We start from the raw sequence: 25,036 nt of genomic DNA on the forward strand, positions 1-25,036 counted from the left end.
TAACCTTCTCTTCCAGACTTCCAAACAGACCATTTTATGCTCAAATGATCATGTACAGAGGAGGGCCGCATTAGCATGCAACTTTTTAAATACTTTTGTGTTTCATGAACGCCGTCGTAAAGCTCTGCCTACATTGCCTATTAAAGTACTTCTAATCTTAATTTCCTTGTACTGAGTAACCCAAGTCTTTCATCTTATCTTAGTAAAGAGCAATGAACAGGAAGAGGACCATCATGCTTGAGTTGCATATTCATCTCTAATGAATTCCATATCCCCCCACACAAACTTTATATCCTATTAGTGATGAAGAACGAGAAGGAGGAAAAGAAGAAAGCCAAGATGCAACATGCCAATTATGAAGATTCTTTTTTAAAGAACAAGATTCTGTTTGACAAGTCATAACAGTCCTCTTCAATATATGCAATCTGGTCATTTTCATCAGACTGCATCTAATCAATTGATATTAAAGAGCATGTTTTGCACGGCCATGGAACGAAACAACAAGATCAACTAGAGCTTTTCTTAATAAAGATTGTAATAACACAGGCCTCGCCATGTCCCACAGTAATGAGAACCCATTTCCTTGCAAACCAATTGCATGTCTGGAGAACAAGAGAACAAAAAAAAAAGGAAAAGAAAATAAATTAAAAGAAAAGATGGCAAAAAATGTGAAAAAAAAGCCTTGTGCTTGATTTTCAGACAAAAATTAGAAGACCAGAACTATATGCTGCTCCAAGCTTTCACCAGCCAAATGTGTATAATATCAGCAACCTTTCTGCCAGATATATTTTTTTACCTATGTGAAGTTTCAGCTAATAAAGCACTAATTGCACCTTCTCTGCTTTCTGTCTTTGGCATTCTGGAACGGGAAAGATTTTGCGTTAATTCTGATGTATTACAGCTGTACGTCTGTGCTGTTTTTTAGGACAGCGAAGCATTTTGAGAGCCAAGTTAGTCATCGTCTTCCTGGCTTTGCGTGCCAGCCATTAATAAACAAAGTTGAGCCTGAAAGATCCCTCTGGTCTATCTTGTCACATAGTTTTTTAATTTAAACTCTTTCTCCCTTTGTGCAAAACGGGAAAGTACAGTACTTCATGGAGATATAAAAATAACTAGAAACAGACATGGGGCATCTTTTGTGAGTAATCGCATACACATTCGATTTTAATACCCTTCTTAATTCATAAACGTGGTCTGCTGTATGTCTGCCAAGACTGAAATATATGATAGTTGTTTAGAACTTTTTCTCAGGGTAGATTTTTTTAAATGTCACAAAAAAGCTATTGAATATGTTAAATGATAAAATACAAGTGAATGTGTCCTTGCATGCTTTGGTGAAACCAAAAAGTATTTATTTAGTATTTATGTAAATAAAGATGATATATCATTTTTATTCACTTGTACCATTTAACATATTCAATATATTTAGACTAAAATAATAATAAATAAAATATACAATTACTTTTAAAAAAATCTTAAATATATGGGGGGAAAAAATACTATGGAAGTCAATGGGGCCCCTCAACTTTTGGTTACTGATATTCTTCAAAATATCTTCGTTTGTGTTCAGCTAAAGAAAGAAATTAATACAGGTTTGGAACAACTTGAGGGTGAGTAAATGATGACAGAAGACTATCCCTTTAAGGAAAAGCAACTACACTTAAAACACAAAAATCTCAGAAGGCATTAAAATTAAAGGCTAAAGACTTTTATGCAAACCATGTTTATTCAAGATATAAAACACTATATTTGACACGTCTCATCCGGGATGATGGCTCATCCTGACCGAAGCCACTAAACCTCACCACATGCCTCTCCATTTCCAAATCCCAATCAGGGGCCCTGTAATTTCGCTAATTAGCCTGTGATCTGTTGACAACTTGACTGGATTATGGGGCGGCTGATGCTTTCTGGTGTCTGAGCGTCTGGTGTTGTGCTTGGAGTAATCCCCGCTTGTAATCGTTTTCCGTTTGCTAATTAAGAGCAGATAATTGCGGCTTGATTTAACAGCGTTTTGCTGACTGTTGACGATTTGTTGCAGGCGTGTGCTGGTGGAGGCAGCTGTTAGGGGAAGGCGGGAGTCGAGATGAGCTTTCATACACAACCGTCTGTGTCGGAACGGTTCCCTAACACATGCTGTCACTCTAATCAGACACTATTAAACTTCAGCTAGGTTTCACCATTTGCAAATAACATTACAGAATGTAGCAATTTGTAAAACATATTTATGGGGGACATTTTTCAACATATGTTGAGGTGACATTATATGGCATCGTATTTGCATGATTCTATTATTTGTGCTGTAATTGTTTTGTTGTCCAAGAATTCTCAATACAAAACCATACAGTGTAGCAAAGTGTAATTTCGGAGCATGCCATGCAGCTGCACTTGTTTTAAACAAGCCAGCTGAGATCCCTTAGAGATGACCACAACATATACGGTCAGATCTGAACGCCCCCGAGTGTCTCATCCATAATGCATTTGCTCCAATAAAGGTGCCGATTAGAGACTAATTTTAGCAGCTAATTCAGGGCTGTACTCAAATATAGGAATTTTCATTTGCATAGATATAAAAAATGAATGAACCACTGAATATATAGTCTGACAACAGGACATGACTTCAAGACATCTGATAACAACCTCACGTCACGCTACCTCCCTTCCCAGTCCTTGTATGGAAATTTAAAATTGCATAATGATATTATATGAGTCCAAGACTGACACCCATGCAAATAATGTGACTTATCTCGGCTCACGTATACAAGCTGTATTTGAACCACAAGTAATGAAAAAGAAAATGTTGAAAGAAAGGCAGGCGTTTCCTTCAACTGCCCTTATCGGCTCAATTTAGATTATTATATTCGCTTTTATCCACATCGGATCGACAGATTTGTATGAATACCATATTGGCAATTATTAAAATAGACAAGGGAACTATTCATCTTGCCGTCAAACTCCATCATTAAACTGACTGACAGCCGGCCGCTGCATCTGAAGCCAATCAGAGGCAAGGCAAACGAGTGGGGTATGAACACAAACCCAGGTGGGTCATTAAGCATGCACAGGGGCAGTTCATGAGTCCTAATGAGGGGTCAGGCTTTAGGTGGGTCACGGCTGGAGGCAGGGTTTCTATCTCATCACATCACTCCTTTTAATCTTCTATTCTCTTAATGAAACTAATAGAGGAGCTGTCGTTGATTAATGATGCTCGACGGAGGCTGGGAAGTATTAGTTTGAAATTTTATCGGTCTTTATTTCCTCCGGAGCTATACGGCTGTTCATTATTTATGAATGTGACTCTTTTTTTTTTGATGGACAGATGGGGTTGCAAAGCCTGTGATGCCATTATTGACTTAAAGGGACAGTCCACCTGAAAATGTAGTTAAAAATCTGTATGACGTTCTTCTGTGGAAGACACGCACACACACACACACACACACACACACACAGTTTGTTTTCTATATCAATATATTTCTATAATGTATTCCTTTGATGGCAAAGCTGAATTTTTAGCATCAATACTCCAGTCTACTACTTACTGTCTGTCTGTCTATCTATCTATCTATCTATCTATCTATCTATCTATCTATCTATCTATCTATCTATCTATCTATCTATCTATCTATCTATCTATCTATCTATCTATCTATCTATCTGTCTATCTATCTATCTACACTGTAAAAAAAATCTGTAGAAATTACAGTAATACTGGCAGCTGGTTGCCAGTAACTTACTGTAGTTTTAAATTGATGTTATTTACTGGCAACAGTTTGTTCAAAGTTAAATGAACATTAAACATTAACAAGTCTTTATCTTTACAGAATAAAACTAAAATAACAGCCTCATGCAAAGCATTCTGGGAACCAAAATCTGAAGGAAAAAAACAGAAAAAGGTTGATGAAGATTTCTGGTTCCCAGAATGCTTTGCATTAGATTGTTATTTTATAATTTTATTCTGTAAAGACAAAGACTTGTTAATGTTTAATGTTCATTTAACTTTGAACAAACTGTTGCCAGTAAATATACATCAATTTAAATCTACAGTAAGTTACTGGCAACCAGCTGCATAATTACAGCAATTTTTTTACAGTGTATCTATCTATCTATCTATCTATCTGTCTATCTGTCTATCTATCTATCTATCTATCCATCTATCCATCTATCCATCTATCTATCTCTATCTATCTGAGGCCCTGTCCACACGGACACGGGTATTTTTATAACCGTGACTTTTTTTACGCGGTTCGGCCGTTCGTCCACACGAAAACGCACTGAAACCGAACATTTTTGAAAACCCCTGCCAGGGTGAGGATTTTCAGAAACGCCGGTTACAGTGTTGTCGTGTAGACAGTGAAACCGGGGTTTTTGCCTTGCGACGTCAGAGTGTGCGCCGTTATCAGCTGTGTTTGACATCAGATTTGCGCTTCTGATTGGCCAACGTGGCTTTAGGGTTAAGGTTTATATCGCCGCCTGGTGGCGTGACATGCTCTTGACCGCGCTTGATTGCGTGTTTTTACGTTTTCATGTAGACAGAGACCGAGCATGTGTGGACGGGATTTATTTTTTAAACGCTGTAGGAAAAACTCCGGTTATAAAAATACCCGTGTCCGTGTGGACATGGCCTGAGATGATCATTAATCTTGACCGAAGTCACAGTCATACAGGTTTGAAATGATATCTTTAAAGGGGCCAGGCTGAATAATAACTGGTTACCTGAAAGTGAAGGAATGAGAGAAGTGTTTTACGTACATGCATTGATGTAAAATGCATTCGTGACCAATGTCTGTGTGTCAGAATTGGGTACTCACTCGTCCACCTCCAGACGACCTCATAGCTGATTAAGAAGTGGTTGCTGATTAGAAGAGTGACTGTGGATGGCCTGAGTGATAGAGCAGGCAAGTTCATTAACTCTTGGTGCATTAACAGTGATGTAATGCAATACAAGCCTCATGAATCCTCCCAGCCAATCGGAGCAGGCGAAGAACAGTGAAGGCGACATGACGGATGGCCTCGTAGATGGCAGCACTGTGACCTTGCGGCTCATTAACTCTTTTGAATATGCACACAAGAACCGGGGGTGTGCTGTAACATGGGGTGAGATGTAACACAATGAGTTAAACCAATTATACATGAGCAACGGGGTGAAATCACTATCATACACCACCTTCGTGATGTGACAGCAGAAGGTGTAAGACTGTACAAAAATGCAAAGGCAAAATTTACTGATATCATCAGGATGCGTGTGGCAATGTAAACATATTTACTGAATGTCGAGACATTCACCTGATAACCACTGTGAGAAAAAATATAGCAGCTTTTCAAGTTTGCTGGCATATCTCAAAGCAAACATATAAAGCTTAGGATTTAAAAAATGAAATGAAAAAATATATCAGCAACAGATACAGTTAAGAGATCAGACAGAGATCAGATTCCCCCCCCCCCCCCCCCCCATTTAATGTTGTTATAAGTGAAGTCAGTGCTGACAGAGCTGGATTACTTTTACCTTTAACCATGACTGCTTGGCCTCCTTCTCATCTGCCTCTGCTTTAAGGGTCTTCGGTGCCTCCTCCAAGGCATCTCAGCTTGCCTGCAGAAGACTGTCGCAGAGAAAACACACACACACACACACACACACACACACACACGGAATGCTTGCTGTATAGCTTTCCAAATGTGGACATAAAGATATACAAAGATAATTAAAATACTATTGAGGAACCCTTAGAGTAACATAAAGCATTATATCACTTTCTAATGATGAGGTCATCTCTGAATGTGAACAAAGAGAGGTTTTGTCAGACCAAACTTACAAATTTATCTCCAAACATACTGATGATATATTGATGATGTTTTTAATACCTTTTGGATTCAAACTAACATATTAATATGTGAAAATATACTGCAAATGGCCCCAAAAAAAAAAAAAAATTGACAAATATATTCTTCTGATTTAAAGTCGGTAGAGTTGGTATGATTTTTTTAATGTTTTTGAAAGTCTCTTATGCTCACCAAGGCTGCATTTATTTTAAACAAAAACACAGTAAAAACATTAATATTTTGAAATATTACTATACACATGGTTCTATTTTAATATATTTTAAAATCTAATTTAGTCCTCATTACTCCAGTCCTCTGTGTCACGATCCCCACACAGTCCTTCAGAAATCATTTAAAGGAACACTTCACCCATTTGCATTAAGCTTTGTATTGTTAGAAACCCAGTCATATATTGTAATGATCGTGGATTTTTCCTTTATTTTTCCCTGAGATGGGAGAAATAAGGATTTAAGTGTTTTACTTCCTGCTTTTTATGACGTAAAAATCGTCATTTTGCGTCATAAAAAGCAGGAAGTCCCATTTCATTGAAAAGTGTAGAGACTACAAACACAAGCTCATCATTTATTCAGGGCGTGGGACTCACTCACGCTACAGACCTATTACAGATCAGTGGGTGGGACTTCACTTGCAGATACAGAAAGCAATATCAGCCATCTTGTTTGGAAGCTAAGCTGACAAGCGCTGTGGAGATAGGAAGTTACGACAATGACGGAAGAAACTAAACATGATATGGAAGAAGAGGATTTTGAAATTCTGCTGCTCGAATCCGGTGTTCGTGGCTATCTTTACGAGCCGCAGTATAGTGAAGAGCAGCTGAGGCTGAGGAGGAGCACAGGAGCCCGGACTGGCTCGCGCTGAGGCGGACTGAAGCGGACGAGGAGCCCGGACTGGCTCGAGCTGAGGCGGGCTGCTGGTGCGTGTGCTCTCGCTGTGCGCTACGGACAGAGTCCATCTGCTGCAGAGAATTTCAACGATCGCAATTTCTCCTGGACGAAATCTCTGGATCAGACGAGCACACGGACGTTTGTGTTGTGATGTGAACAATCCTAGTGTCGCACCGCATTTGTTCTGACTGGAACATACAGGTATCATGCAATAATTCACCATATAGAAAGAAATACAAACGAGGAGTAATTCGCTAATGAGTTTGCCAATGTAACGGGGTTCGTTGTTGTGGGAAGAATGAGACGGGAATCGGCGAACATTTAAACATTTTAATAGTAAAATAAACAAATAAAAAGCAAAAGTATAAGCCAGCAGCCCCTCACTGCTGGCCACACACAACAGAAACAAAACACACCATAAAACCAGGCCTGTTCCTCTCTCGATCTGGACTGTCGTCGCTCCTCGTTTTATGCGTCCGCTCCTCGGTGAGAGACGCGAGAGAGACCGGTGCGTCTTACAGATGTCGATCATTATCACTCACGCCACCGGCCTCGCGCCGCTCTCACGTCCCTCGTCCTGCTCGCCACAGCCAACTAACTATACATTTTGTGTGAAATGAATTTCTAACTCTGGTGGCAGCTCACGTTAGCCTTGTAGACGAGTGATTTATCTGATGTTTGCGCTGTTCTGGAGTAGTGGGAGTGGCTTGCGGAGCTGTGCAATGTGGTGCATTGTGGGAGTTGTTGTCTTTCATACAAATGCGCCCTAAAGTTATTTTCTGTCTTTTCTCGGTCAAGAGGGCACCAAATTCAAAATTTCTTTTACATGTCGACTACATATATGACCCACTTTCAATAAAGATTAATGTTGAAATGGGTGAAGTGTTCCTTTAAACATTTAAAGGATTTCTGATTCAGTGCTCAAAAAAAAAAAAAAAATTGGTTAGGATTCTTTGATGAATAAAAAAGGGGGGGAAAGCATTTATTTGAAATAGCAAGCTTGTTTTGTAAGATTATAAATGTCTATATTGTCACTTTTGAACAATTTAATCTGTATTAATTTAATTAATACAGAGTAAAAGTATTCAAAAAAACTTACTGACCCCAAACTTTTACTGCACATAGTGTAGATTTTCTGCCTTTTTTATTATATTTGCATGTGGGTGTAAAGTGCAGTATTAAACTAGTTTAAAAAATGTAGTTGACATAGTGACTGTATTCTCCCAATCAATGTTCAGTCCTTTTCCAGTCTAGGCAGGAATATTTATACAGCTGTTCATAATGGTCATTAGCAAAGCACACAATTAAAAGTTCAATACATACAAGTAAACTACTGTAGGCATCATCAGTCTGATTCAAATGACTGCCTTCCACTTCCACTATCCAGACACCATGGCTGCTGCGGCCTACAGTGAGGTGGGACATGTCTCAGCTGTTTTAGCTGATGATCTGATGTGACAGTCTCACGATGGTCTTAGTCACTAATGGAAGCCAACATTCCTCAGCATCTCGACCCATGCTCAAACAGGGCTTCCTAGAAATTCCCGACAAGCTTAATAAAACATCAATAGTGCCAAACACACAGTATAGCGAATCAATCCAAAGCATCAGCCGGGCTGCAGCCTGACAGGTGGTGATGGCACAAAAACTCCCCGCGCTCCTCCAGTCTCACTGTAGGGACCACGGGACGCTGCGGCCTGACACCAGAACTCATCACGTGTCTTTGATCACACAGAGGGAAGCACGCAACGTGTCGCAGCTGCGCGACGAAACGCTCCATCTGTCAGATGTTGCTGACAGTCCCGCCCCGCACACTCAGTACGGAGAGGTACTGATCTTTCTAAGTGGTGACTGAGAGGTACGCTTACTGACGGATGAAGGTGACCCAGTTTGTAAGGAGAACTATTAGCATAGCTTTTTTTGTAGCGCTGGGAGGGAACAATGTAACTTTTGATAAACAAGTGGGGAATTGAGGACAGCATCTGAACTTTTGTGTCAGTGATTTGTTCCTCATATGTACAGTTAGAGCTTCTGAATCTTTCACACCGTCTATTTCTCTGGCCTAATAAACTGTAAGATTAGCATCTGGATAGCCAATATTAGCCATCTATGGGGCAACTTATATAAAAAGGAAGATCTGTTCACTCGGCAGCCATATTTTCAACGCCTCCAGGCAGCTATTTCGGGCGTCCAAGATAGTATCTACTTGAATGGGGAAATCCTGAAATCTCAAAAACTTCTTTCCGAACTCACAATTAAATAACATATTTCAATTCAGCAACAAAATCTGACATAAAATGTCCCATAAGTGTTGTTTCTTATGCACAAATAGCGTTATAAAAGCTTATTTTTTTAGGCTGTACCAGCCAATGCGCATGCGAAAATATATAAATATTATACCTAATTCAAAATATTAATAAATATAATAGTATATAAATTATACTATACTATACATTTCCATTTCAGACACTTTTATCACTCATTCAAGTAGCCAATTTAAGTTGTGTGCTATAGGCCTAGAAAAACAAGAACGCATGTATCTTTAGAATTTTGTGTTGAACTTCAGTTTTTGCTGTAGCTCTGTATATTTCCGTGGCAGCGCTACCGAAGAGTAAGTAGCTGGTGAAGTACAGTAGATTTACTTATTGTAGAGTTAACAAAAGTTATCATGAGCATTGTAATGTTTGAAGCAGATGTCATAACAAATGTTAGCAGACCGGGAAGATTTTAAACGAGCGGTTCATTCATAAATCCATAAGATCATACCACCATAATGTGGAAATAAAAAAACGGAAGACAGAACACAATGAGCGCAGCGCTGAAAAGGGGTTTGAAAAGCGCTACATAAGGTTTTATTCAACATTTGCTGAAGCTTTGTAATGAACAGACCAAAATTTTAAAAAATTATAATAATAATGTTCATTATCTGTTTATTATCTTATCAATTAAATGCCATTTCATTATCTGCATCCATTTAAAAAGGTTACATGTAGAAACATCGCCTTAAAACAAAGTATTACCCAGGTTTGTTTTGACATTAGGGCGAATAAATGATGAAAGAATGTTCTCTTTAAATTGAGGCAGAGAACATTCTAACTACAGAGATGACTATTATGTTTTTAGCACACAGTGAGGACATCACTGAAATGAAGAAATCAAGACATAGAGGTGAGTTACAGAATGGAGCGATAACATCTGTGGATTCATTAAACAAAGCTGCCAGAGTTCAGGGGCAAATGAAAAGCCCATCAACCATCTGGAGGACAAAGAAAAATCATATAATTGTTCAGACTTACGCAGAACTAAAGCCAGAGTGCTTCAGTTGGCCGTTGACTCCAGAAAATGTAAATTCCAGAAAGCATGACATCTGCCTCTCTCCAAAGTTTAGGCCTCATCTGTTACAAATTATTCCCATCTATGGTGAGGAAAGAGGGAGAAAAAAAGTTAAATGCATTAGAGATGGAACTTTTATATAACATGGTTTGCAGTGGCTACGCTCAAACTACTAATTCCTCCAATACACTTAATGGAAAAGAAGAGCTATTCATTTCCTCACAAACATGTCCATTAGGAGCAGAGATGGCTGGCTTAGGAATCTGTGTTGATGTGCTGCTCTTTACGGCATGTAAAAGAGAAGCTGAACTGATTGGCAGGGCATGCATACATGCATTCTCTCTCTCACTCGCTCCATCCTCTATTCTCTGGGGTAAAATTATCTTTTGGAGCTGTGCCAGCTGTCCTTGTTGAAATGGCAGAGGAAAGTGGACATGTTCTTGTCTGAAACCAGCTCCAGATAAAGTGATTATGTCTTACATTATGCCACACTGGGATTTCTTCATCATGCAAAGTAGCAGGGAAAAGAAAAACGGAGGAATGAAACATAAGCAAGAATTAAAATGAGAGTGAGATAAATGGCTACAGTGCTATCAGCCATCTTGTAGCACTTCATATCATCCATCTGGACTCAGTCACAAGTCACCAGGCATTTCAGCAGATGGGTTATTATTATAATCATCTGAAAAGATGCACACAGTTTGCCAATTCAAATTGAGAGGGAACATACCACCTCACTTTTATAAGCTTGAATGAAACTCAATAATAATTAAATAATAATAATAATAAAAAAAATAGTTTTCATAAATTTGATTTTTTTTTTTAGAACATGAAAATGAGAAATGTTGTTTTGAAGTTTTTTAATTTCAGTTAATGTTTATTTTAAGTAATGAAAATATTTTTTATGGGTTTTAGTTTAATAAAGTATAACAACCCTGCATGTGGCATCTGTCAGAACACAGCTTTAAAACATTAATTTATATGCTGACCTCCTCTTCACAAACAAGGAAAGAAAACGTCCCAACTAATGCTTTATGGGTTACAAGTGTTAATTAATTACTCAAATGAAGTTGTAAAAGAATACATTGAACTTGAGATGGCATGATAGACGGGTGTGTTCTCAATTATTTCCTTTCATCTCATTGGATCAGACTCGAGAGAAAAGAAATCTGTTTTAATAAAGACATAATCTTATTTTAAATAAATATGAGATCAATTCTCCAATATCAAATTTGGGGATGAAAACTGAAGCAGTAATGGGGTGACTGCGACAATGGGCTGAGAGATGGAATTGGGAATTGGATGGAAAAATAGAGGCATTATTCATAATACGTTCATCTTCCAGTGCAAGCAGACTAGCTTCATCTCTCTCTTCTCTATTTCTTCTTTCTACAGTTCTTCACTCTTATAATGGCCATTCTGCATCCTCATTTCCCAGCTAACAGCACAGATCACATCAGAGCCGTCCATTCATTTGGTGCAGTGTGAAGAGAGCTAAGGGTGCGTAGAGCGAGTCACTACAGGAAGCTCTAACGCTTACACGGGCTCCATGCGCGCTTTATGTCAGATTCCTTGACCATCTAAATGAGGGGTGCAGAATAGTATCGCTTCGACATTCAACTAACAAACCACTTGGCTTTCAGGCCTTTTGATTTTGTTTGAAAGCGGGAAACAATCCTCAGCTTAATTGACAAGATGGTGCGAAGCCAAGAAAGCAGTGAATGAACAGCCCTCGACGAACACCATTAGCCAACCAGAGAGCACCTCAAACTTTTATAGAGTCTTCAGCTTGTCCAGCGAGTGACTGCTTGGATTCATTAACAGGAAGCTGTAAATTGAATGTCTTTTGCTCAAGTGTATCTTATGTGAGAAGGTGAAGGCAACTTTTAAAGAACCTCAGACAATGAATGACGCCGCAAGCTGTTTAGGATAAACAAAAGCAGAAACCGATAAATATACGTTTGCTTTGTCGGTGCTGGAGGCGTTCAAAATCTTGTTCTGTTCTTTGATCCGTCCAGCCAGCCTCCTACCAGCAGATCTGATGAGATGAATGCTGAAAATTGAAAATGTAAACTAGGCTATCTATTTGTTTCTATAGAATAGGGTGCAAATGCTTGGCTAATAATAATAAAAAAAATAATTAAAAGGGTTAGGGTTCCTTTTGAAAAATATTTAAGATGTCCTGTAGTTATGGAAGCTTGTTTCTATCACTGAATAAAAAATAAAAATAGTAATTGCTTCTTTTTATCTCACAATTCTGAGGTTTTTTTACATCTCGCAATTTTTCTCCAAATCGTGATATAAACTCGCAATTTATCTCTCAATTCTGACTTTATAACTTGCAATTATGAGTTTATATCTTGCAATTCTGACTTTATAATTCCCAATTGCCAGTTTATATCACACAATTCTGAGAAAAACAGTCGCAATTACCTTTTTAGTTTTTTATTCTGTGGCGGAAACAAGCTTCCATATAAAACTAGTCTGAGGAAAATTTCTTAATGAGTTTTTATTAGTCTTTGGTTTGTCAATATAAATATCTAAAAAGAATACAACATTAAGATCTTTTCATATATTCTATGTTGAATATAAGGGTATTTTGTCTTGCTGCACTGGTAGATTTCTCATTCTTACTCATATTTTTTAACTCATACGTACAAAATGCACTTATATTAAAGCCACATTATTTGAAACCCTATGCACTCTTAAGGCAGAGACATATTAGAAAAGCTTCGGCTAACTTTTGCGTGTAAACAAGGTCCATTGTCAACAGTGATGGATGAAGCACCACTTTATATTGGCCAACGCAGCCAATTCATGTGTTCATCAAACAAACCTGAATCCAAACTTGAAAAATTAGACAAAAATACTTTTAAAAATAGATTACTTTGCAGTGTACCAAATGGGGGCAACAGAGGTACCTCCAAAAGTCTATGCCAGGTACACTGTAAAAAATTATTGTTGATTTACCTAGATTGATTGTTGATTTTATTTAAAAAGTAAGCTACCTTGTTGCCTTGAATTTTTAATTCATTGAAATTAAAAATTTGAGTTAATACAATGAAGGAGATTGGTTTAATAAATAGAAATTCAAAATATTATGTTATCTGAACCGCATTAATTATCTAAGTTGATTTGACAAAAAATTAAAAGTTGTGATGACAAATCATGAAAATAATTTTTACAGTTTACTATTAACATATCAAGTTTATCTTACTTGCTCAAGACGATTCTATTTAAAATGTTGCTCTGTCATTGCAATAGTTAACTAGAAAAAAAAAAATACAGAAAATGTTTGGAATAGTCCTCCAGGTGGCCATGCTGAGAACATAATTTATAATTGCATAGCATTATGAATTGTGGTCTGTCACATTTTGGAACTCAATGGCACAAGAATTTCGCTTGTATAGCTAAACATGAACTGACTAAATGCTTCTAATTCGGGTTTCGCTGCAGACTCAGCAAAAGCAGCTGTGAGAGTGTCGAGAGACTTGAAACCTTACAAAATCTCCAAAGCAAACTCTGACAACTCTCAAACACAAGCAATGCACTTTGTATTTATACAAGAGGTAGATGTAGAAACTTGTTCCATGTGTTAAATGCTCAGAATTGACTTGCTGGGTGTTGCAGTTCAGCTTGAGGCGTCAACAAAGGCCTTCCCCGCATTCATATTCCTTTGCTCTGAATCATATTACTGCAAAGACAAACATGGAAGACAAGGTCATCGTGGATTGTTTTGGATTTGAAAGGCAGAACTATCATATGAAGGATCAGCAACGTCATTCGATTTTGAACAACATGGCACAAATGGATCTCAATAAGCGTGTGTGAATGTTGTGGAGTTTAGACCCCAGGAAGGTAATAGTGGGCGATAAAGCATTACTAAACTGCATGTAACAACAATGATCCGAGACTCAATGGCTTTCATCAGAGCTGATTGTATCATGATTGGCCTTAAATTGCAAATCAAACACTGTAGTTGTAATCAGAGCAAGAGAGATACAAAGAGAAACAAAGCATAGCAAATGTGTGCCTTCTCCAAGTACAGACTTGGAAAATGAGGACGGAAAGTAAGGTTGACCTCTAAATATAGCATGCCCTGCTATTCAAAAAGGCCGCATGGGGATTCATGGGGGCTTTGATATTTTTCTTTTGACATTTCTTAATCAACTAGCCAAATTAATATAATTCTTTATTATTCAAACAAACCACAAAATGTGGGTGGTCTAGGAAGGTTGTTGTGCCACCGGGCCGCACATCATTAGGCAATAACCCTTCAATGAGCATTACCTCAGACATCACCATAAAAAGCCATTGTTCGCCATTCAAAAGTGATATGAATTATGCGCTGAGTTTTATGAAGCTCATTTGCAATGAGGTCTTGTCGATGAGCTTGGAGGGAAAACGTGTTTAATATGAACGGTAATAGCAACCAGGGGAGGGCTGAGAGAAATGGGGAAAAAGGATAATGGGGAGAAGAAAATAAAAAGAAACTTGAACGAGCAAGTGATCTACAGTATACCGCATTAGAGAAAGAGGGCAAGGCTTTATGTTTACATGATAGCTGGCCGATATATTGAAAACTCACGATGATTTTCGTGACAGCACTCAAGCATCAAAGCCTTTGTTGTCCAATAATCAAGCAATTTACATTTACTTACATTTTAGATAATATTGACAGTTACTTCTACCCTATTGCTCCGCCCATTGAAAGTAGTTCCAAAAGGCCAATTCACACCGTGCCAACAGACAATTCATTGGGTTTTGTCAGATCAGTTAGTTAGTTACTTTGGACTCGTTATGTTTTGTCATCATCTGCCTACGTCACTCATTTGTTGTCACAGACACTAATCACGTTCAGCTGTGCACTCATCAGTCACCATCATTAACACCTGTATATGTTCAGTTTTGTTTCAGTTCAGTGTCCGGTATTGTCTATGTTCAGTGTGTGTTGCTATCTGTTTGCCTTCCTGTTAGATCTTTAGAGAATAAACATTTTTAATTGAATCGTATACGTCTTCCTCATCTGTCTGCCAGCAACCACCCGTGACAGAATACCAAACCAAACAAGTGAACGCGTTTGTAAGATTATTTCTTTTCCATTTTTCGTGTTCAGTGTTTTTGTTCCGTTTTCACCCCTGCTTTGCACCATGGAGTGTCCGGCAGTTAAGCTCATGTGCCTTGAGTAGGAAGAATGCTCTCTCGAGGAACATTTAGAAACATTTCTAGATCTCGCCCATCTGACCACCTTCCCGGATAACTGCCTGAAGGGAGCTTCGCGTCATATGTGGAGTGGGTGCTGGCGTCTTGCGGATCTGCGTTCACCGCCGAGGATGCTGCCAACCCCACTCCCCATCCAGTGCCCAGCCAGAACAACCCAGACGGCGAGGATCGTCGACTTGAGCCCACTGCAGGTAGCGCGACGCTGCGATGAATGAGCCCACACCCTCAAGATATTTGTCTAGTCCCTGTTTTGCTGTTTTGTTGCCCGAGCCTGTCAATCCTGAACCTGTCAGTCATCTGCCTGTCTCGTTAGCCCCTCCCTCTCCAAACTATCCAGAACACTTTTGGGGGGGGGTTCTGCATTGGCCTTCAGTCTCTCCCCCAGTCTCCAGCCATCTGTGCCACCCAGTCATCTCTGTCACCTTCAGTCCCTCGGCACCACCTCTGCCTCTCAGTAGCGTGGTACCACCTCGGGCCTGTCAGGAGCCACCCTCGACCTCGGTGTGGACCATCGGCCATTCAGTCTCGCCGGACTCCCTCGGCATGTCGGCTCCACCAAGGTCAGACATCAATTCACATTCGCTGCGGACTTGTGGACCGTCCTCTCCTCTCTGGTGCTCTGCCCTACCTCAGGCTCCACCTCCGCCCTCGGTCGCTCCAACTCTCCCTCAGACCTCTGGACCCCCACCTCGCTCTCGGGAGGTCATCGCTGCGACTCCGTCGCGGCCTCCAAGATCTTCACCATCTCTCCACCACCTCGGCTCATCAGCTGCGCAGTGGGCTCCATACTAACCGTCGTCTTCTCCGCCCCATGGCGCCCTACGCCGTCGTCAGCCCCATGGCGGCCCTAATCAGCATTCCTCCATGGCTCCTCCCTCCGTCAACGCCGCCGTGGGGCACCGCCCTGGCTGTGGCCTGAATGGAAATCCATCAGCCCCTGCTCAAGGTCACCCCTTGGCTCACTCCACCCTTATCATCACCATGGATTTTGTTGTCCGTCCTCCTCCCGGTCGTCCGTCCACCCGCAGAACCTTCCTCTGCCTGTCTGTGCCAACCCTTCACCATCCCCTCATCCTCTTCATCTTCTCTTCACGGCGCGAGGACGCCCTTAACGGGAGGGGGCGTTCTGTCACATTCACTTTAGTTTGGACTCGTTATGTTTTGTCATCACCTGTCTACGTCACTCATTTGTTGTCACGGATACAAATCACGTTCAGCTGTGCACTCATCAGTCACCATTATTAATATCTGTATATGTTCAGTTCTGTTTCAGTTCAGTGTCCGGTATTGTCTATGTTCAGTGTGTGTTGCTATCCGTTTGCCTTTCTGTTAGAGAATAAACCAGAGCCGGCTCTCCCTATAAGCGAACTAAGCGGCTGCTTAGGGCCCCGCCGCCACTAGGGGGCCCCCTAACTACAGATGGTAGTCGCCGGCGTCGCTGCTCAAAGTGTGGGGCGCGCCCCACTGGTGGGGAATAGAGACGTGACAGGTGCGGCGCGCCAACGGGAGGAAATTTGACTTTTTATGCCTTTATATCTTTATTCGTTCATGGCGAGTCCACATCGTCAACTTCATCAACTTCATCTTTGCAACGACGCAGAAAACACCAGTTTATTAATAAACAATTAAATGTCTCTTTGCTATTTTTTACACATTCATAATCATTAGCCTGGCTACTTTTGCCGGTTTGTGCGCTTGAGTGCGGCTTTATAACACTCATTATCCTGTATAGCCTATTTAAGTTATTAAATCAATATAAAGGGGCGATTTGTCCACTAATGGCTTAAATAAACAACTTCTAGTCGACTAGAAAAAAACCTTAGTCGGAGGCAGCCCTTATTCCGCATATTTTCGAACCAGCAGGGTTGAGCGCGCGACCCTGAGCGCCGGAATGAGCGAGCGGAGGAATATTCAGAAATGCGCTCTCCGCTCACATGCTCTGATCGGAACAAAGGAATATTAAAATAATTAATCATTAGTTTATATCTCATACACTGCTTCTCATCTCATTTCTCTTCATTTCTTTTTTTAACAGATTGCAAAGTGGCACTTTTATTTCTTTTCTATTTTTGAACTTGATACACATTTTGACACAGCTGCACTTTTATTTTCTCTATTTTTGAATTCCATGCAAGTTATGACACAGCTGCACTTTTATTTTCTTTAATTTTTGAACTTGCTGTTATGTTATTTGATGTAGACAGTTAGTTTGTATTTAGAAACTACTTGTTACTTCAATAAATTGGAACATTTTAAGCTTGTTGCGTATTTCATTAGCATTAGTGTTGGGGCGATGGCGGCAGTGGGGCTTGAAAATTCCCCCTTGTCCAAAGTGGGGAATGACCGAAAAAGTTTGAGAACCACTGCGTTAAGTCAACCAACCGTGTCAGATCGTTGTCTTCCCTGGACTTGGAAATTTGACCGCAAAAATGAAACGAGTCTATCCATCGGGTGCAGAAAAAAGAAGAATATGTTTAAATCACTTTAGAATGAAGCAAAGAAATTACTGGTCCAACTTCTCCCTCTTTTTATAGTGTGGAAAAGGGAAAAGTTCAAAGATCGAGACTCCAGCAACACCTGTAGCCTATATGCAACAACTTTATTGAAGATTTGTTAGATTGGGGTTAGATTGTATTTGCTGGTTTGCGGTGGCAATACTCCATTATTTACTGCAAGGCAGGGCCCCCAGATTTACAGAGCCGGCCCTGGAATAAACCTTTTGAATTGAATTGTATACGTCTTCCTCATCTGTCTGCCAGCAACCGCATAATTTCACAGACTTGTCAGTCTTTCTGGAACATGCAAAAAAAGAGCAGAGTGATAGTTTTTGAGGAATAATGATAAGATTTAATTTCGTTTTACTTAATTGTAGTCACGTTAAAACGAAGACCCTCTACAGTGGGCTGGATTAACACAAGGCGCCAAAGTCATTGGCTAGTACTCACCTTTCACTGTCCGCGTTTTGATTTCAGCAAATCACTTTGGGCGCGTACAGACAGCGTGCTGGAAGTCGTCTTTTGACAATCGTAAGTTGATTTAGTCAAATAAATAAAATACTGTAATTTAATCTGTTGCAATACTTTACATCTAAATACCCCTTTTTTCCCAAAGAAACACTGAATGACCATGCAATAATGTCTCAAGCACTACCAGCCCAACTGTTTAAGTTCTGTTTAATATGAAAAATATGCATTTCCATTCATGCATATTTGCAACAGTGTTTTAGTTCTATTTAAGTTTATGATTATATATGCCCTGCTTCCTTGTGTTAATTTCTTGAAATAGCTGGAAAAAATATATTGATTATATTAACTATTTTTACTAGTTAAAATAATATTTCTAAAGATTTAGTTTTGAATCTCCTTGACTAATCGCTCTTTTAGGATAAAAAATTATTTTCAGAGCAAATACATTCATTTCAAGAAATCATTTACAGTATATCGTTTTTTCACTGCACTTCCCAAGCCTTAGTACCCATGTGACACACAAAAGGGGGCGTGAGAATCCTGGGAACTTTGGAATTTGGATGAGAAACTTCTGGACACGGTGTGTGCGCATTTAAGCGTGTCCATGTTGAGGTAGCTCCACATACTTCTGCTCTTTGATCCAGCGACGGAGGTTGCTGACCAGCGGTGTGCTCTCCTGGCAGAGGTGAACGGTGTCTATGTGGGATTCCTCCGGGGCCAAGCTTAACCGCTGCAGCTGTGCGAGGGAGAGACAGGATCAAAGCACACCCAAAAAACACACATACACACACTATATGAACACACACTCTCTCCATCACTAATAATAACCACCTCTGCCCAGAATCAAGTCTCCTCTCTCGCTGGCCCGGCTCTCTGCTCACATAATCAGGGTTTCCTTCTACATGCTATTAATTGATTCAGTATGCTTGGAAGAAGTGGTTCCCGCGTTCCCATGTCTCAGATTTTCTTGTTTATTATGCTAACCATACACGAGACTCCCGCACTCTCGAGGGGGTAGAATTCTAATCAGGTGAATTCAATTACAGAGCTCCTGATCCTGATTTTCTGCTGGGCTCCAAGTGCACAACAAGTCCCAGTGAGAGCGTATATTGGTGTCAGCTTAAAACGTCTTTCTTTTGGAGTTATTTTTCTCTTTTTTTGCTCTCTGGCTCTCCTAGAAGGCATGCATGTATTAAACATTTTGCACAAATGGTCGAAGTTCATATCTGGATTCAATCAAAATACAGGAGACCCCACCTGAAACAAAAGCAGACGGCACAGACTAATGTAGAACAAATGTTCTTAGTTTCAAACTCAGGTCTAGTGCTTTTAGTGGCCAAGCTGAAAGACATACAGAAGTAATAAAATTAAAACACAAAAGACAGACAAGTGTATAATTTATTGAATGTCAAAATACTTTCTAATATTTCTATTTAATATTTTCTACATATAAAAAAAAACTTTTTTTTTTCTCCAAGCCAATTTTCTCCTATTTTTAAGCATAAATCTTTTTTTTAAATTTAGTTTTATGATGTAAAGCACATTGGTCAACATGTGTTGTTTTAATAGTGCTATATAAATAAAAGTGACATTGACATTGATGAAATGCTTAAAACAAGAAAAATCTGCCATTAAGAATAAAAAAAAAAAAAAAAAATTAAGATATATAATTTATTTTCCTTTATGGTTGTTATATATACACACACACACACACACACACACACACACACACACACACACACACACACTACGTTTAAAAAAAATTGGGATCGGTAAGATGTTTATTGTTTATCTCTTATTTAATTTATCTAACTTTCTTGTGTTTTTGTATTATGTTGCCACAAACAATTTGTACTTCAACTTTATTGTTCAAAATTTTGTGGTCGATAAAATTTTAAAAATGCTAGGAAGAAGTCTCTTATGCTTCAAGGCTGCATTTATTTGATCAAAAATACAGTAAAAACAGTAATATTTTGTTATTTCTTATTATTATTATATTTTAAAAAAAAAGCAGCCTGGACATTCTCCTAAACAACTTTTTTGTTCTTTACAGTAAAATACAAATTAAACAGCAGGGTTCAAACATTCAAACAATATGAGTATGAGTAGATGGTGATAGACTGTTCATTTCTGCATGAACAATATATTTAAGAAGTCATCCCACCTACAATCTCATTCCAGAGACCAGTATCAAAAATCCAACATATGCTGGAGTCCTTTCAGCAGTGGAAAGCATGAGAGACAAGCAAGCAAAGAGAAAATTGAGACAGTGAAATTGAAAGATAGCGCAAGAGTGAAAAAGTAAGTGGGAGAAGAAAAGAGAATCCCCTCTGAATGTTCTGTAAGCCATATGTTGTGCATATAAAGCACTGCTGTGTGCCGTGGTGATTCATGACTCCTGTAGACAATCCTAATATTTTTCCAGAAGCTGTTAGGACTTTGAGACAGTCACTACATTCCCTGTCTAGACACCACTTGTCAGAATTACGCAGTTCGAAACACTCACGAAGAGAGAGGGGAACTTCAAATGATGACTCAATTCAATTGGCGATTCATTCTTCTGTCTTCCTTCCATTTTTCCATAATGTGGCTATTCTCAAGCTACGTGTCAAATGTTTTTATATGATTTTCCAACTAATGGCTAGAGGCTGTATGAACACTGGACCTTGTGCATATTAAGTTAATGGAGGCAGTTCTATGCATGGCTGCACTGTGTGAATATATGCTACATCCAGCACTCCATGTGCTGATTATATAGATCGAGAGAGAAAGATAGAGAGCAAATGGGGGAGAGGGGGAGGGAAAGAGAAGAAGAAACAGACAGATAGAAAGAGAAAACGGAGACCGAGTGGTGGCAGCTCATGATGATTAAAATGGAGATTAAGCAATTTCAGTTATCAGCATGTGCATTTGGTTTGTCAGTTATCTCACCTCCTGTAGGTACGTCTCAGTCATCTCCAGAGAAACGCTGTTACAGAGCAGCATGTGTGCCTGCATTTGATCTTATATTCTAATACGCAACGAGTGCCATAAAACTGATGCTTACAGGTTTTCCAGGGATTCCTTTGAATAGAGCATTCAATGTTTAGCTGCATTATCTTCCTAGGTTGTGAGCCGACTACTGAATTTGCAGCTTGCAGAATCAGTGAAAAGAGATGTATATCCCTAAAATGTACCATAGTTTCCACAAAAATACCCTAGCAAACCTCATAAAAACACGTGAAGGAGATGTCAAGTTAAGATTTAATCTCAGAATCTATATAATCTATATAAGAATAAGATCCTTTAAGATTTTCGGACATTGTCATGATAATTAAGCATATTCTTCCTCAATTCTGACTACTGGTGAAGAAAGAAAAAAACAATTCTCATAATAAAATTGTACTATATTATATTGTTTTAGTATTTGTTGTACAGCCTTTAAATTTTTTTTTATTATTATTTTATTTTATTGAACATAAACACTCCTACATGCTACCCTGAGGAACAACAACATATTTAATAATAATATAGGAATAGGCATGCAACTTTTTGACACCATACACAACATCTTTAATAGTAATAAATTGTACCTGTCAGGGTTATTATTATTAAGTAATATATATTAGTTTTAGTTAACAATAATAACCCTGACAGTAGGTACAATATACGTATATATATATATATATATATATATATATATATATATAGGTCATAAAATTAAAAGTTGAAAAATAAGTTTAAGCAGTAATTTTACGTTTGAAATAAATGACAACTAAAACTGAAATAAAATAAATTAACCATAAACAGTAATATTTTTAAAGAAATGACAAAGCACAACACAATTGCTAAAAAAAATTTACGCAAATTGAAAATGTACAAATAAACCTAATTCAAAATATGAATAAAAACTATGAAATTATATACTAAAATAACTTCCTACTGTAGCAATATAAAATTCAATCAGTTTATTACGATTTATTACGAAAAAGTGCATTACATAATGAATCATGAGAATTAAAGAAGAGAATAAGAGAATAATAAGAATTAAAAAATGGTCATATGCATTATAATAATGAGAATTATTTGAGAAAATGTGCTTGTTCAGTTTTTGTGCATATGTCATTTCACTGCATGCTAATACCAAAGGATTTGATACACCCAAAATCATCAGATATGTCATGGTTTGGTTGTGTTGGTGGCCTGGAGGGCAGCCCACACACAGGTGCACAGTGTGTTAGACCAGTGTGTGTTTGTGAGTTGAACATCTAAAAGTATGTGAAGGACAGAAATTGAGAGTGTAGTTGTTTGACCTGTGACCTCCTGTGTCCTGAAGTCAAATTCCTCCAACAGTAGGTCCCAGTTCTCACTCTCTGGGTGCTGCTCTGACAGGCTTTCTGAAGCCGCCTCAGCTCTAGCTGGAAGCTACACTCGCCTCTGTTCCTAAAACACACACATACACACAGAGACTGAGTTTCTCGTTCAGAACTTTTTCAGAAAAAGATTCATTTTGAAAGATTCAGGACTGCGGTGTTACCAGTATCAGAACTACCATAGTGCTTTGATATAGGTACATATGGGAAGTTGAAATGAAATACTCTGGAAAGTTGATATGTCCTTTGGTGTGACTCAATATAATTAATCTAAATCTATTTTAAAGTCATGGCTGATGGCTGGCTGGGCTCTATGATGTCCACTGGAGGATTTGAAGCAGGATTGGCAGTAATAGACACAGAGATTGTGGAACAGGCTTCCTCAATTCTTCTTCCACGTTGAGGGAAGAACAGTTATCCACATCCATACTCGATGTACTGGAGCAGGGAACATCTGGACTCACCCATTGGCATGATGTTCATGTTAAAAAAAATACCTTTTGTTAGTGAATCTTCATTTTGAGTTCTTCAAATTATGATGGAACACAGACTCCACAACACATTTCTCATCCCTGTAAAAAATATACAATTTGATCTATGAATCTAAATCACATTACTATAGAAAAATCATGGTACAATTTTGTAAGGAGAAGCAAAATGTTTCAAGTGTCCGAATTTGAAGGTGCCAGAAAGCTACACTACATCCAACAAGACAATAACAACCAGTGAGCCCTCATAGTGACAAATCCATCAACACAAACAAAAAGATGAGACCAGACCACCCTGATTTACAGTGTGTGTGTGTGTGTGTGTGTGTGTGTGTGTGTGTGTGTGCTGTCTCGGATGCAGTGCAGTGACAACGGCACAAGCCACCTCTCAAAGCTGTTAAGGGCCTTTCTTCCAGCGCCACATAAAGTAAGACATTAATTCAGTATTAATTATACAACACGTCAAACTACATCACAGTCCCGGCTCCCCCGGAGTCTCTCGAGCGTTCTTAATGACAGTAATTACCACTCATAAAAAGACCCATCTAAAATTAACATTTCTTCTCCGCCTTGATAGAGAAAATGTAAATAGCAGTGAAGTACAGATGTTATGATTAGGTCCAAATTGCACATCGTTCTTTTGTTTCCATGTGTGTCGGACAGAACAATGGCAACTTGACAAAAGCACCACAGGCCAAATTTCTCAAAGGAGGGGGAATGCGGACCACTTCAGGAGGGAACCTGTTTAACATTTAGATTGTTTCTCCTAATGGGGGGTGCAGGGCAAGATATATATGTGTGTGCATGTGTGTGTGTGTGTGTGTGTGTGTGTGTGGTTGTACAGTTCTGTGTAGCAGTGTGTGGTTGTACAGTTCTGTGTTGCAGCAATGAAATGAAAGAGAAGATAATGTTGTCCACTAAAGTATAAGATTTATTTGCTGATCCCACAGAACAGGGGTAACATTGTGTGACATTATAATATCCTTTCTTTGTTGAAATCAAACAAATCTGGTTGAGACAGGTTCAGTTTGGATAATTTAACATCTAGCATTTAGCATTAGCATTGTTATGGGCCACAACTAAAATGACCTTCTAATCAGTTGCTTAAAACAAAGTAGAATATCATGAAAGTTAGCAATCTTGCCCCAATACTGGGTTAAGGTAAAATAAAAATAAACTAACTAATTCAGATCCAATTGACCTTTAGGTTTTGATGAGTAATGAAGGTGCTGAAGACCCCCCTACTCATCATCCCTATAATAAATGCACAAATCTAATTCAGTAAATAACAAACCTAAACAGGTAATGTAACAGTATAAATTATGAGGTCATTGTACCATACATACACTATTTCCACTATAAGTCAACAACACAAACAGTGGAAATATGCTCAAGTGAGACTTTCAGGTCTTGTAAAAACATGTATCGAATGCAAATGTTCAGTTTGGAGCCTTAAGTAAACTGATAAGACTATTTCCATCAACGTAGATGACAAGGCATATCTCCTCCCAGCCTGTCTGTTTCTCAGTCTCCCTTACTGATGGTTAATAAATATGGGAGTGCTAATCTGGTACGATTTTCTCTGCCCTGGCTACGTCCATCACGCTGTCACCTGCCCCCATATGTTTGACAGTTTATTCTGCCTCATCAAAGCCAACACAGCAAAATCACTTTCCCTTCTGCAGCCAAATCCACTCCTGAATAATCACCAATAAGTGGCTTTCTGTATGCACAACTACAGAGAGAGACGGAAGAGAGAGACAGAAAGAGAGAGACAGCAAGAATCAAACCAAGAAGAGAGATTAAAGAAAGGCGATTAAGAGAGAAGGAAACACACACAGCGTTGACTACAGTGTGTCAATTACTGCTGCACTACAGAGTGCTTTAGAGGACCTTGTCTAATGTATGTTAAAGGCGAGCTCAGCTCTTTTGTTAATATATCCCATATTTTT

At 38.9% G+C, this 25,036-nt stretch overlaps 1 long non-coding RNA gene across 2 annotated transcripts; it reads right to left on the reverse strand.

Moving 5' to 3' along the window:
• Positions 1-4,775: 4,775 nt before the first annotated feature.
• LOC130083905 (uncharacterized) lies at positions 4,776-19,660 on the reverse strand. 2 transcript variants are annotated; one of them, XR_008806879.1, is made up of 5 exons: positions 19,076-19,660; positions 18,871-18,980; positions 10,019-10,137; positions 5,504-5,597; positions 4,776-4,879 (listed from the first exon to the last, which is right to left on the reverse strand). It is a non-coding gene; the product is annotated as an uncharacterized LOC130083905 (long non-coding RNA). The 2 variants fall into 2 exon arrangements; XR_008806878.1 differs by having other exon boundaries at positions 4,793-5,082.
• Between the last annotated feature and the right edge of the window lie 5,376 nt (positions 19,661-25,036).

This window comes from Rhinichthys klamathensis, unplaced genomic scaffold, assembly GCF_029890125.1.
Source record: "Rhinichthys klamathensis goyatoka isolate OS25496 unplaced genomic scaffold, OSU_Roscu_1.1 h1tg000059l_1, whole genome shotgun sequence".
NCBI classification, from domain to species: Eukaryota; Metazoa; Chordata; class Actinopteri; order Cypriniformes; family Leuciscidae; genus Rhinichthys; species Rhinichthys klamathensis.